The sequence below is a fragment of the Tachypleus tridentatus genome, chromosome 9 (genome assembly GCF_004210375.1).
Source record: "Tachypleus tridentatus isolate NWPU-2018 chromosome 9, ASM421037v1, whole genome shotgun sequence".
NCBI classification, from domain to species: domain Eukaryota; kingdom Metazoa; phylum Arthropoda; class Merostomata; order Xiphosura; family Limulidae; genus Tachypleus; species Tachypleus tridentatus.
In genome coordinates, this window is record NC_134833.1 from 73,276,703 (window position 1) to 73,292,974 (window position 16,272).

General features: G+C 33.5%; 1 protein-coding gene across 49 annotated transcripts in view; it reads left to right on the forward strand.

The window, feature by feature from the left end:
• Positions 1-16,272, forward strand: part of LOC143225498 (CUGBP Elav-like family member 2) — a 424,936-nt gene that overhangs the window by 6,168 nt on the left and 402,496 nt on the right. For 5 of the 49 annotated variants that reach the window (XM_076455030.1, XM_076455040.1, XM_076455014.1 and 2 more), the window contains exon 2: positions 10,622-10,913. The exons of the other annotated variants lie outside the window; for them this stretch is intronic. The gene's annotated coding sequence lies outside the window, so the exon portion shown is untranslated. The remainder of the gene's footprint in view (positions 1-10,621; positions 10,914-16,272) is intronic. 49 annotated transcript variants of the gene reach the window in all.

A 16,272-nucleotide genomic window follows, 5' to 3' on the forward strand; every position in this document is an offset into this window, starting at 1 on the left:
ATAAATTATTAAACTTAGTAACTAAGATGTATTTAGGTTGAAAAAAAAATTAATCTTTGAGTAGACTAAAGACAAAACCTGCCCTGAAATCTTGGTATGAAAGAATATGGTATCCTTTTCAAAAATTAAAATGGCTGAGAAAACTAGTCAGTTGATTGGCTATTCACATATCACATACTGAAGTGTGTGTGCAAATATAAGGGAATATTTCCAAAAAAATGTAAAGAGGTGAACTGGAGCCACTGTGTTTGATTCAGTATATAAGCTGTATCACAGTAGAATAAAAATGTTTTTATTTTATATTCTAGCTTGTTAGTATAGGTAGTTTTAGTTCCTTATTTGTACAAAACTATAGACTTAGTATTTTGACATCACAGACATCTAATTTCAGATGATGTTGCATTCAACATATCAAATGACTTGCTAAAATCTACATTTAGGTGTTATTTTAATATTTTCTTTTCAATAATATAATATTAAAATATAATATTTGAATTATAATCTACAATTTTATTCTAATCTTATTGAAATAAATTCATAAAGCAGTTCAATAAAACATTGAAGGCAAGTCAACAAATCCAATGACATGGCCTTTAACCTGTGACCTGTTATGAAAGGGTTAAAGTTTAGCAGCCTACTACTACAAGTTACAAAGTATAAAGGTTGTAATTAGAAGAAATAATTGTTTGCTTTACTTCTTCATTTACTGTTCTATGTTTTAAGAAAATTAAGTTTCAAAAATGTATTTGAAATAATGTGTATACATATATATTGTATTATAACTGAAATGTGACTACATTTTACAAAATACTGGTCCACTAAACCACAGTCAATAAAGGTCACTGTGTAAAGGTCCTTTTTATACTCTTGGATATTGTGATGAGTGCATGTGCAATGTGTCACTAGGTTTTGTGATGCTAGCCAACAATAGCTGAAAGATCACTATAATAATATATATCAATGTGTAATGTTTAGATTCAAGCTATTTAGACTAAATGTTTGTATTTTTGAGTTATAATTTGTCATTTTAGAAAGAAAGCATAATTTATATTTATTTCGTAATTTTTTGACAGCAAAGTGATTGTGAAACTTACTGAACATGTACAGAAATATGATTAGATAGTGAAAATAATAGATAAAATATTGTTTTTTCTTAAACAACATTTGATAATTGCCCGGAGGTTATAAAGATGTGAAATTTGGAAATTTTTGGATTCATATAAATTTATTAAATCTTAAAATCAAACTTGCTCTGCATATTGGAAAGAAAGTATGATGAGAAAATGTTCGAGTAAAAAAAATTTTAATACTTAATTTAAAAACCTTGTAATGGTTAGGGTTTAATATCAGTTATTTTGATAGAACTTTGAAGTGATGTTTTTTTACATAATAAAACTCCAAATTTATTAGATTAGCTTTATAAAATTTTAAAAACTTTTAGTAAATATTTCAAGGCTGTTGTGCATGAAGAAAATCAATTTTTAATAAAGATGTTTTGAATAAAACATTTACTTGGTCAGTGCGAGTACAAGGTGGTTTTCATTCTAAGAAGAAAAGTAATTTTTGTATTATGGTATTCATACTTCATTTCAAAATTAGTAATAACTGGAAATACTAATTTCAGTTGATTCTTTTCATGATTGTCAGTTTAATTTGTAATTTTGATTCAACAGTTGTTGGACTAACGTAAAAACCTAACTTAGAATAATAATCATTGTGTTGATTGATTTTTTTCATGCTTATTAGCATTAGAAAGCAAAACAATATAGATCATCTTGGGATGACAGAACTACTCAGAATAAAAGTTGCTCAAACAAGTAGTTTAAATCCATCATCCCTATATTTTAGGTGGTTTAGTGAAAGCCAGCAAAGAGGGGTGATTTGCTTTGGTCATGACAGTCTTAGGACAAACTTTTGCATCAAAATGGCAAAGCTATTGTTATGATACAGTTATTAGATAAAGCATTTTTAAATATGGTGATATGGACTGTAACAACATGTGGTTCCAAAATTATTCAAATGTAATTTGCTTCATTGATTTTTGAAATTTTAGGCCAAATATCAATTACTTGTGCATCAAATGCCATGTTCACTTTAGCCATAAGTATACTGCTGTGAGGGGACTGAATAAATGAGAATAATTTAATAACATTGCAAATTTGACTAAATGGATCTTTTTACAATTGGTTCTTAGGAATACTGGTTAACATTATACTATTTAGATGATCTACTGCTTATCTGTAGAATGATGTCTGAGAGATATGTAGTTCATTGAAACTTTTAAAAAATGTTCAAAAATAAAAAACCCAAAAATTTAAAGCTATAAATAAATGAAAAATATTGAAAAACTGCTATTAGTGTGTGTTTGACAAAACTAGTGCTATTTTTTAATATGTAATGCATCAAATGTCTTTATTCAGGACACATTTGTAAAGTAGGTATAAAATAAAAATCTCTATTAAGCATTCTGTCTCATGAAAACTTTCTGATCAATAGTACAAAAACTTAATAAATACTAAGACAAAAAGAGTACTTTTATTGTTTATCAAACGTTTCAATTAAGTTCATGCAATTTGAGTAAGTATTTCAATTATGAGAAGGAAATAAATTGGAGAATATTAGGTAAGTGCTGAACATGGATAAGAACATAAGCTACATTGGTACTGTTCACATGGTCATGAAAATCCTGCTGGGAATACAGATCATAACTGGCATTTCAAATGTAAGTTTAAAAATGGAAAAGAATGTGAATTTAGAAAATGGCTATATTATTTTAAATATGGACAGATTATTGATACAAATTAAAAAAGACAAAATGATATCTTGAGATTCAGAAAGAAAAGTTAAAAATACAGTAATCATTATTTAGTGCTTGAAATTGTATGCACATGTATGTAATGGAAATAATTAACTTTTAAATAAATTAAATTTCTTTTGTAAAACGGTGTTTTGATGTGAATGCATTTGATATAGAAATGTGAAGTCTCTGTGTTTAGAAATTTAACCATGTGAGAACCTGGGAGGAAAAGTAATTTTGCTTCTTTCTCTCTTTTGAAAGCTTAGCTACATCCCAGCACATCACATACTTCCTTGTAATACCAATAATTTTCCTTTCCAAAATGAAAGTTTTGGGAAGGAAATGGGTCACTTTAACTTTGTTATGAAGTGCTGTTACAAAACGTGTTTTGTGGAGCAGAATTAGTTTTCCTTTAATCCTGTGGGCACTGAGAAGAATCAGTGCTCAACTGCAACGTTTTACAGATTAACATTTAATTATTATTGTGTATTTGATATTAGAGGTATGAAATTTATTTTACTCTACATTGCTGATTTAGCATGAGTTTGCAGGAAAAGAGTAACTATCAGGGAATAATGAAGAAAATTGCAATATGCATTGTGGTGGCCCTATAGACAGTATATAAACTATATGATGGATAAAAGTAACTAATTATTCATGTGAACATCAGTCATCTTGTACTCCAGTAATCAGTTTGAATCAACCTGATCTTGTCAATTAACAGACCAATCTTGAGTATATAAATACATTTGTAACTTGTGATTTTTGTTTACAACAGACTTGTACATTTGAAAAAAAACTGCTTAGTACATTTAGAATTGTAAACCATATTCCTTCTCCAGTAGGGGGTCAGTCCAGTGAACAGGGCCTCTGCACATAGATTTGACTTTGTTAACAGTTTCAACTCATGATGACAAGCAAAATAGAAAAATAACTAGTCTTACAACATTCTTGCAAATTGAATTTTCAGAAAAATGAATTTTTGGTCATATTAATAAATGAGGTTACAGCAAGACTTGTTAGTAATAGTTTTTAAACTTCATTTTGTTACCTTTATTCTGTGCTTCTGCAATGATTGTTAGTTTGACTAACATGATGAACATGTTGCTAGGCAAAAACTACTTGCACAAAAAAAGACATAAAATATCTTTGATTTAAGTTTTTTAACACAGATATATTTCTAATAATAATATTAATTTAATATATGTATATATATTTAACAAAAAACTTTGTGTAGGTCTCATGTTTTTCCAAAGAATTCATGAACAGTGAAGATCTGAAATTAAGCTTTGCAAATGTAAGGTATTTTATAATTTCAGTTGATTTCATTATACTCTTAACTTGAAGAGAAAAAGTGAAATTTTTGTGTACTTAAGAAGGAAAAACTGTTGCTAATTTAGGCATAGCAATTGACAAACACTTTGATTTTCATGGGTTTACCCAAGACCTTTGTGGAATTGTACAGGTATATATAGTGCTATAAGATATTTGTGAAAACCTCATTGTGTAATAAGTATGATAATAAAGATTTTAATTTAGTGAATACTTTTTCACCTGGAATTCCACTATAAGGTGAGATCCAAGTCAGAAAATGTGTAACTAAACAAAATTCCTTGTTTTTATGAGTGTGTATTAAGTATGTATTTTAAAAATAAAACCTTAGGAAGCCTTGAAATTACATTTTTTTTAACATTGAGAATGAGTGCTAATTGAAGCATATGAGCTTGTAAGTGATAGACTTTTGATAATCTATGGCAGGACTTGAAACTAAATTTTATTTTGAATACTGACAAAAGTTCCAACTGTGCTGACAAAGAAAAGTCAACTTTCCTTTGATAAAACTGGTTAAGTGAAAAATTTTGAGAAAGTATAGCATTTCTTATTTCATATTTTCAAATGTACCACTTCATTGAAGTTATGTATTTCATATTTTTAAATATACCATTTCATTGTAGTTATGTATTTGCCATAATAATTTTATCTCCAAATATGAAAGGTAAAATGATTCATTAATAAACACTTGATGAAAGGACATTTATTTGCTGTTTTCAGTTTTGGAAATTGATTGAAAGATGGATGATAATTGATGGACAACAAGCCACCAGTAAAAGTTAATTGATTGGTTATTGTGTTATTTTTGTCATTAAAGTTTCCACTTGCAGTTAGCTTTTTAACGAATATTTTACATAATTCCTGCTAGCTAGATACAGATAATTTAGAGTTCTTTGTGGGTATGCTTTGTCCTTCTTGGTTTCAGTCATGGCTATCTATTGTAGATCTGACAAAATGTATAACATTCTTCATGAAGGATTCTGTTTTGGAATATCAGCTTTTTATACCTACTGACATTTGGGTTGTGGCTGAAACTGAAAGAAATTGGAACAATTTATACTATTGCATTTGCTTCATATTTCTGACTTCTCTGGCTGTTTAGAGAGGAAATTTTCATCTGTTCTTTTGATCTCTCAAATTCATAATTTTTAGGGGAGGGGGTATTCTTTCCTTTGCATTATTCTAACCTACACTGTAATTATGTTGATTTTCGTACTGTCTATCAATGCAGTTATTGACTGTTATACTCATTCATCTGATACTTTTTTTCAGGAGAATCCAAGTTACTCTGGTAACTTTGTCCAACTTGGTGTTTTTCTTAAGTTAAGGAGCATAAGACTGAACACAGTATTCCATTGTGGCCTAATTAGTGACTCTTACAGTATAATTATAGCCTCTTTAGACTTCTTTTCAGTATTTCCATAACTAATACCTAAAATATTTTCTGTGTTACCAGGAGCAGCACATTGTTTGAATGACTTATAGAGACTGGTTAACTGTTACACCAAGACCCCTTTTTTTCATGACACTGTTAAGGTTATTCTCATTCAGATTTCTCTCAGTGTGGATTTCTGTACATGGTGAGGGGACCTCCCAGGGAAGGTTCTGTTCTTTCAGTTTACCTCCTCTGGTATGTAAACATCTACCCACGTGTTTGCCATGCATGGTGGTCCATCAAGGGGAGAAGAGGATCCTGGTAGTTGAGGGTCCACCTCTAACACACCACTTTAGTTTTGAATTCCTGTAGATGGGTGACCTTGGGGTGGCCCCCTAGGGTGAATCGGCTGGTCCATTTGGGCTAGGATCAACCAAGTACCGGTGTTGGATGTTCTCAACAGGTGTTGTGGACATTGTTTCTGATGCTGGTGTTTGGGTATAGTGCTCGCGAAACCCTGGCGTTGCTGCAGTGTCCTTGTTTGAGGTTGTAGAGTTTCCCATCGTAGGGCTCCATGGTGGGTGGCGTCAGTGGGCTTCAAAATATTCTTTTTTTTTTTTTTATTATGGATCCTCCAAATGAAAATTTAAATAAAATAGTGAAAAAACAGTCCATCGGTAAATGACCACATCTTGAAGATTCTGAGCAGCAATTTTCATCATATGTAAAACCTGTTGTACATCATTTTCTTATACTACATTCTCTTTTAGGCAAACCTTTGGGGCAAATGTCTCCCTTTTTCATTCAGAAGGGACTAAAGGGACTTGCTGGCTCTCCAGTGTCAGTAAAGAAGCTTCGATCTGGTGACATTGGTGGAAACATCCACATCTCAACACAGTGAACTCCTCTTGCTTTCAAAGGTGATTAGGGATATATCTATTGAGGTTACATTTCATTCTACTTTGAATTCATCATGAGGAGTTATTATTGAGAGGGATTTGAAGAACATCCCAGAGTTGGAGATTCTTGCTGGTTTCTACACCCAATGAGTTACTGCAGTGAGGTGTATATCCACTTACATAGATGGAATTATGATGCTGACTGTTGTCATTATTCTGACAGTTACATCACAATGTCCAAGGCAGGTTATCTTAATTGCAGGGTATGGCCATACATTCAAACCCTCTGATTTTTCCAGTGTCAGTGGTTCAGTCACTCGAAGACGTCATGTTGTGGTTCCTTGACATGTGTCTGTTGCAGTGGCAAGGATCATGATGCCTATGAGTATGAAACAGACCCTCAGTGCACCAATTGCAATGGCTGTCAACTGTTCTACTTTCATTCTTGCCCTGAATGGTTGAAGAAAAAGAGGTGCAGCATTTGAAAATGATTCATAACAGTACTTACCCTCAGGCTCAGAAGTTGCTGTCCACCACTTCATCTTGGACTTACGCTGCTGCACTTCATTCCACTACTATAGTGGGAGTGCAGACAGATCTCTCTGTGCCTCCAAAAGAATCATTCTAAAACCAAATGAAAAATCTTTTGACCTCTATGGTTAAAAAAAGTTGAATCAATGTGAACACCCATCACTGTCCCTAACATACATTTTAGCAAACCCCAAGATCCACTTCCTTTGGTTCTGGGTACAGGCATTTCCTTGGGTACATTTTCTTCTCCCACCCCAAAATGCAAAAACAATCATTTGTTCTCCTCAGTCACTGGTATCCTTTTCCAACAACAAATACCTGTCTAGTCAACCCAGGACAAGATCCATGGAGGTCAATAGACCTCCCGCAAATGAAAACTGTAAAGAAAAAAGACGTCATAAACAGAAAGGTTCTTCACCCAATTTGCCTACACATAAATAAAAATGGCCACCTTGATACAATGGAACTGTCGAGGTTTACATTCTAATGTGGATGACATCAAAACACTGATTGCTTCCTACCATCCTATCTTACAGGAAACATTTCTGAAACCTGCTGATACAGTCACCTTTCTACAGAAATGACAGGCTGTGTGATGGATGAGTGCATGGAGGGGTGGCACTGTTAGTTAATCAGCATGTGCCCACCCTGTCTTTGCCACTCAACACACTCTTAGAGGCTGTAGCCATCTGTGTTTCCTTAGGTTGTACCATTACTATTTGTTCTCTTTACCTATTGCATGGAGAGACCTATGATCAATCAGACCTTGATGCTCTCATTGAACAGTTGCCATCTCCCTTTTTAATCCTGGGGGACTTTAATGGATGTGATTCCCTCTGAGGAAGTGTTGATATTGAAAGGAGGGGTCACTCTGTAGAGTGTATGTTCTCTGATCAAAACCTTTCTCTTTTCAATACTGGTTCTTCTACTTATTTTCATGCACCTAGTCAGTCCTTTACTGCTATTGATCTCTCAATTTGCTCTCCTTCATTATTCTCCCATTTTTCATGGAGAGTTGATAATCTATGAGGCAGTGATCAAGCAAACTGTCCCTCTTTCACTGCTCCAGCAGAACTTGATCCTGCCATCGTCTGTAAGCCATCAATAGACGACTGTCTGGCAGCAGTAACTGATTGTAGTTTACAAACCAGCTGCTCAGTGTATTTTTTAAAATCTCTACATGTTTTTCACGATATCCTCATCTGTGGTGGAATCCTGCCTGCTACATAGCACATAAGGCTCAAAAATGGGTCTGGGATACTCTTCGTTTGTATTCTCCACTCGCACCTTATCGCTTTCCAGCAGGCCCATGCACGTGCTTGGTGGATAAGATGTCAAAGCAAGAAGGAATCTTGTATTAAGTTCACAACCAGCATACCTTCTACCATCAGTTACAAAGTCATATGGGACAAGATCTGAAAGGTCAGTGAGCTATATAATTCTATCCCCCTCTCAATCTTGCTCTTTGATGGCTAGGAAGTAGCTGATACCCTGAGTATTGCTGATACTCTAGGTGAAAGCTTTTGCTGGGTGTTTAGCACTTCTGCTTGCTCCTCCACCTTCTTAGCCATAAAAACTTGAGCAGAACGATAATCTCTTTCCTTTCGAGCTGATTGCCTCTTTGACTATAATCGTCTATTTACACTGGTGGAACTCAAACTTGTCCTTCATCAGTCTGGCAGCACATCGGTTGGACCTGTTGATGTACGCTATGAAATACTGTGTCTTCTATTGCTTGCTATTCTTCTGATTGTTTTTAACCAGATATGGTAGGAGAATGTTTTTTCTGATGCCTGGCACCAAGCTATTGTCTAACCTTCCTCTAAGCTGGGGAAGGATCTCGAGATACCTTCAAACTACTGTCCAACTGCTTTGATGAGCTGTCTTTGAAAGACCTTAGAGAGGATGGTTAATGTTTGTCTTTTTGGTTCTTTGAATCAAACTTCCTCTTCTTGCCCCCTCAGTGTGGGTTCTGATAACAGAGCTTCACAGTGGACCACTTGATTCAACTTGAAATATCAATCGGAGAAGCCTTTCACAAACATAAGGTATATTGAGCAGCAGCTACAGATTGCCCTCAATCATTTACTGAAGTGGACCACAGGAAATGGCTTCAATTTCTCTCTCTCTGTTTGCATGCACTTTTGTTGCCAACAGGCTATTCACTCTGATCCTGAACTCTGTGTTGGTGAATGCGTGCTGCCTGTGGTTCCTGAGGCAAAGTTCTTGGGGCTTATCTTTGACCATAAGCTGACCTTTGTACAACACATCAAGCAGCTACAAGAGCACTGAACATCCTCTGTGTCCTCTCTTCCACCTCTTGGGGAGCAGAGTGATGTTCTATGTTAAAGATGTATTGTGCTCTTATTTGGTTGAAACTCAATTATGGGTCACTGGTCTGTGGCTCTGCCAGGACCTCGGCCTTAAAGATGCTGGACCCCATTCATCATCAAGGACATTGGCTCTGCACTGGGGTTTTCTGCACTCCTCCATTTCAGAACTTATATAGGTAGTCTCATGAACCATCTTTACACCTCTGCTGTTTGCAAATATCTTCACTATATGCTTCGAAACTTTGTTCTTTACCAAAGTATTCCTCCTGTGGTTGTGTTTTCCTTCCTAGAATCTGCCATTACTCCTTTTGGCCTTCGTATTGAAGCACAATTGGATGAATTGGGTCTGTCTTTGGATAACATTGTTGTATCCACTGGTCAGTCCATCTCACCATGGCTTCTTACATTTCCCAAATGTGACATATTTTTAAGCCATCTGAGAAAAGGAGATACTCTTGATTGAAAATACTGTCTGTTATTCAAACCATTCTTTCATTTCTATTTATACAGTTGGTTCAAAATCAGGTGGCTGTGTGGGCTCTACCATGATTTCTTGTGGTTCAGTGGTTGCACACAGAATCCCCTCTACAGCTTCTGTGTTCATTTCTGAACTGTATGCAATTTTTCTTGCCCTGGATCACATAGAAGTTAAACTATATATACTGACCTGTTTAGTTCTCTACCGAGCCTGGAATTTCTTCAAGTTAGTTCACACCCTGTTCTCACCAATATTCAAAACCAACTGGCCCATTTCTATTTAACATCCACTTCTATCTAGTTTTTCTGAATACTGGGCCATGTTGGTATTTGTTGGAATGAGCTCACCGACACCGCAGCTAAATCTGTCAGCTCTGGCACTATCAGTGCTGTGCCTGTTCCATACATGGACTGTGGTCCTGTATTCAAAGCTCAGCTCTGTTCCAGTTGGCAGTTGACTTGGAGTGAGCAACATGAAAACAAACTTTTCCAAATAAAACTTTTTTGGACTTTGGCTGTCTTGTTTCTGTAAGGATTGGAAACAGGAAGTTCTAACTAGACTACGCATTGGTCACAGTTTTTAACTCGTTTTATTTTATTTATAAGTGATGCACCAGTGTGTTGTCTGTGTAACATTAAGGTCACAATAGGCCATGTTTTACTATCTTGCCATCATTATGATTCTTAACAATGGCACCATTTTAAACATGTTCTGTCTGAAGGTTTATCCATAACATTAGACAGAGTTATTGGTGATGGTGACATTGTCCACCTTGGAAATGTTTTTAGTTTTTAAAGGCCATTAATCTTTTTAATGCTATTTAAGTTTTTTTTTAATTTATACATTAGACCTTTTTTAATGTGATTCCCTTTTTAGAAACAAAGTCCATCTTGTTTGATTTGAAATTAGAAAATGGCTGTAACATCAAATAACTTGAAACCAGGACTTGAAAGACCAACTACAGGTGACTAATGCTGCTCTTTGAACTACCAGTTTGAATTACCTGTTAGTTATCCTGACGAGTCACAATTAAAATTTTGCTTCAAGTCTTTTAAAACTTTTACTACTTTCTGAAAATGGCCATAACATCATAACTTGGAACCAGGACTGGAAAGGCCAACTTCAGGAGACTGATGGTGGTTTTTGAACTGACCTATTAGTCTTCCTGGTGAGTTGTGATAATTATAATTATGCTACAGAAAGTTCTTTACAACTTGTATTACCATAGTTTTTATGTTACTTTTGTAAACTGGATGTAAATATTGGTTTTAATGCTATTTATGTTTTTTAAACTTTGTTTTGTTTTACTTTAATTTCCTTTTATGAATTTTACCAAATTTACTTTAATTTTAACTTTTTACTGGATGTTTGGTGCAGATAGCCAAGCTGCTTTGTGCCATGAAACACCAAACCCACCAATTGATAAAATTTTGCCTCAGCTACTTGGCACTGAATTGACCTGGAATGTTCTGGAAAATGGGTAAATTTGAAAAATTCATTACCCAGGTCACAGAAGCAAAATTTGAAGAAAAAATAGGTCTTTTCCATATACTTTAGGCATAAGCAATTGGGAAATAACACTTTCTGCCCAGGAACAAGGAAAAGTAAAACTTTTGTTACATGGTGTTATTCATGCTATATAAATTGCAAATTATATGCAAGTATACAGTTTGTTAGGGTATTGAATTGCACAATGTTCAAACTACTTATAACCATATCTCATAAAATTATTGTCATCATCATATAGTGTTAGTGTGTGTTACTGTGGTTGACATATGATTTAAACACTTAGTATGCAACATTTTGAATGGCTTGCATCATATGTTCATGAAGTTTTGCACAGGGTACTAAATAGTTTTATACAAGCTGCAAATGAAGGGTTAATATTTATTTTCATTTAGTTAACCTAAAAATGTTTTTTCCTATTTCAGTTTTATAATAATAGATAAAGAATACACATGAAAAACAAGAAATAAAGTAGTTACCTATTTTTTGTTTTGTTCTCAACCATTGAAAATTGAACCTACTTTTTTACACTAATTGTACTAATACATAAGATGCTTTTCTATTTTCTTTGTTGCATTATTTAAATAAATAACATGCATGAAGAAAACATTAGTCCAAAACATACAAGCTATCTCCTAAGAATATAGTTATTCTTCAGCATTGGTTTTTGAATATCTAGACATTTGTCTTGCATGTTCCAGTCTGTTATATCCCACATGAATGTCCTTTGCAATATCTGTTTTGCAAATTTATCCACCATTGTGAATTTATTCTCTGTCCTGGAACTGTGTATGAGTACCTCACTTAAATAATGTTATCAGTTTTCTCGACGAAGCATTGATTATATTTTTTTTCTTGAAGTGTCTCATTATGGATAGTGATTTTGTACTGTCTTATGGATTTCAGTACAGTTATTATTTTAGAAAATGTACATCTTTTTAAAACCAAATGAACAAACAAAAAAAATTTGACATATTTGTGGGTATGAATACTTTTGTCAGCAAGGAGGCTAATTTGAGCACTTATACTCCTCATTTATTATCTAGCATCTCTGTACTGTAATGGGAGTACTTTTGGTCCATGTTTTTATCTGCTGAGAGATGGAGACATTCGTTTGGTCTGAGGTGTTTTTTTCCTAGGGCTTCTGAAGGTGTCTTGTTGTTGGTTCTAGGGAGAATTTGGTTTCTGTTTTGCTACACTCTTCTTTCCTATGTTGTCGTTTCGCAAGTCTGATTTTTATCCTTTTCCTTTTCTTCTATTAAGCATTTGGATTTTGATGTTATGGGGCCTTTCCTGGTCACCTTTGAGTCTACTCCGCCCTTGTTGGTGGAGAGACTATTCAGTTTCTTCTCCTTCCTGATTCTTCTGGTTTAGGCTGAGAGATTAACTGTTAAGGCCAGAATCTTAACATTCATCTCTACATAAATAACTTTTAAAGATATTTTTCTTCTCAAAATAAATATTTGTGTAAAACATAAAGTAAAGAATGAAAATCAATTTTTTGTTAAATTTATTTACAGTAATTCTCAAACATTTTCTGAAAGAAATGGTGTTAAAAGGTGTCATTCACTATACTAACTTTACTACCATTACTTTTGCTATTGTTTTCGTGAACTACACAATACGTTTACGTATGGAAATGGTATGACTGTCAGATTAATAAAAAAGACATCAATAATTTAGCCTTCCACAGTTTTGAACCAACTGCTTAAAACAATATTATTTGAAGTTCTATTATTTTCCAAACAATTCATAATAAAGCACGTTTATAGTATACGTTTACATTGTATCAGAAGCAGTATAGTACATTTTCCTCATAATATTCAAATGGAAGAACAGATAAATTGCAAATGATAAAAACTGATTGACAAATAATCTAAATATCATGGTACACAAATACAAAATTTTACTTTTGAAAAAAATTATGTATTAATTACCTATGTTGCGAAAAATAGAATTTATAAAGTTCTTATAAACCAATGTATCCTTACAAATAATGTTTTCAGTCTGTTATTCCAGAGAAATAAAAACTGTACATGCAGTATGATCTACACGTGCATAATTTAGATGTTGTTGGCCAGGGCTATAATCCACTTAAGTGGGTTTGGATCCTGTTCACGTACAATGTTTGCTGTGGTTAAAAGACTCATTCAGAATGCACAGATATGTCAGGCATAAACAGCTATTTTTATGGTCAGTTGAGTAAGCTGAGGGTAGATCAGACCTGCATTTTTCTTAACATTCAAGTGAAGTGTTAGTTTGTGAAGAGATATGTCTGCTGCTCATGACATGACATCTCTTCATCAGTTGTATTCCACAGTTTTCTGTTTCATATACATATATCTGCAGAAGTAAGTGTTCCTAAACACATCACCCCTTGCAGTCAGTGTAGTTTTATTATAGCTTCTGTATTTTCACTACTATGCTAATTTTTCAAACCAGTTTCATTTCCAAAATTGTGTTTGTGTACTTCTATAAAGGCTGTTTTTCCTGTTCAGATAATTGTATTAGTGTGGAAAGTATGGGTTCAAGAATGATATTCTCTTCAACAGCTTAAATGTTGTTTTTCTTTTGTTGTATCTCACACTCTGATCCCTGTAAATTTTGGTTCTCAACTCCTTTACAACAGGAATTTTGGTTAGTGCTGTTCTTTTTTTAAACTTGACTGGTCAGGGCATGCTACAGGAAGTAAAACTGTCAAGAATGTTAGGTTTAATTATCGATGGATAATTTTAGCATTCAGTTTTGAATGGTTTTAGTTCCTTGGATATTTTCAATTATTTACAAACTTGTTAACCCAAGTTATGAGAACTTTTTAAAGTTTACAATGGCCACTTTAGTGTATTGATCTGATGTACAGCAAATAATGTCATGCTGTTCCAGTGTCATGCAGTCATTGAATAATATTTGCTTTTCTTCCAGAAGATTTGTTAGTTAGCAAACTATTCAAATGTGCTGCTGAAAATTTGAGTCTATTAATAGTTTTGATTTGTCTAGTGATCAGTCCATTTTATACAGCAAGGGTTATTTAAGAAGTTGAAGTATCTTTCGTACTGCATTGACACGGTTCAGAACATTATCAGTAGTGAAAACAATAACTGTTTCACATGAAGGAAAGTTGGACGGAATTTTTGGAAAAAATAACATTTTTTGTTGTTCCTTGGTTTGCAGGGCAAAATCTTAAAGCTCTTGACAATCAATTTAACAGTATACTGTTATGGGTAGCTAAACATCTGTGACTAATAAGGTCTAGCAATCTGTAGTTAAAGCAATGATCTTACTATGCTTCAGTATTTTTCACATTTCCATGACTATCATCCAGTTTAACCATATTTTTGAAACTTCTGCAACAAGGAATCATATATCAGCTCCATTTCACTGTGAGATCCCCATAAACCATTAGCCTAGATAATGTTGATGAGTTGGATGTCTGTGCAGATGAATTTTACAAGAGCTTTAATAATTGCTTCTCTTCATTGACCATGTAATGCAGTAAAAGAAGTTTGCTGAAAAAAAGGTCTTTTGTGGCTATTTAGGAACAAAGTCCTGTTGTGTCTTATTACTTACCATATATTTCTTACGCTGAAGGGAGTGGTACTTTTCCAAGTGGTTTCTCTTGTTTATTGTATTTTAATGGTAGAAGAGTTACATTTTGCAAATCATATTTTAAATTTGTTGTCCAGTTGCCCAACATTCAAGATAACTCCAGTACACTGTTCATTCACTTAAGAGCATCTTTATCTGTTGTTGCAGTTATTTTTGTCACTTTTTTTCAACATGAAAATAAATTGGAAGATAATTTCTTGTGAAATAACTGTGCTGGATATGAATTTAAATCATCTTGGTTGTATCCTGTAATTTAAATGACAAAACAAAGTATGGTAAAACATTTGGTGTATCAGTTCCAAGTATTTAATTAACTGTTTTTAACAATGACACCCTGTCTTTGTAATGAGGAGAAAAAATTTAATGAAATGTTGATTGCCAATTATATTATTTCAACCCTAGAAAATGAGAAGCAGTATGTGGAGGCATAACTTTTTACTATAATGGATGTGACATTATGTATGTAACCATAACTTCTGCACCATGTATTGAATTGCACCATAAGCAAAAACCCATAAAATATTCACATTTTAGATATTCATCAGTCAAACAATTAAAAAAAAACAACAGTAATATGTGTAACTATTTTAAATAAGTGCTTTAATCACAAAAATAACTTTTGCAAGAGCTGAGCAGGAGGATTTGGTTATATCTTTATTGATGTAATTTTGAAATGTACTGATAATAAATGGTAACACTTTTAAAATATAAAAACATTACAGTTCATGTAAGTGATATTTATTAAACTCGAGCTCTGCAGGTTGAATTATTTTGAGGATGCGAGTTGTGCATTACTAAAGAGCAAAATTCTAAAGGTTTTCTGATGCAATACCTCTAAGAAAACATTCCCTTTTTTGTATAAAATGTTTACTTTTTCTAATTTTTTTTTCAATAGATTATGAACACTATGGTTAGTATTTATTAGCACAAACAACTGCCTGTCGGGTGGTGTTTCTGCTGTTAATTTCAATGATAATTATAACTATTAATGTTAGTTTTAATAATGATATTTATCACTGATGGCACTACTTTACACTAACTATTTTATATTTTCATTGAGTTAACATTGCATATGCAAGTTTGAATATACCCTTGTTCTCTTTTGACATATTTGCAAGTGAAGTTCCTAAACTGTTTGAATCCACAAGTTCTATACAGGAAGCTGGTATTGTGGGCTGTCTGTAGAATACGTTGTGAAAATTTTTCTCTTTCTCAGCCTTCTTTTGTTAATGATTGACTTTCTTTATTTTTTGTCTGCAGCCAATTGTATTGTCTTTGTGGTAGTCTCTCCAGATCTTTGTTTTTCAAACAGATTGTATGTTACTTGATCAGCCACTTCAAGAGGGTCAGAAGCATCATTCAGCAATACTTGCAAGTCTCACTTTCTTGATCATCTCAATGTGTCAAGGATAAAA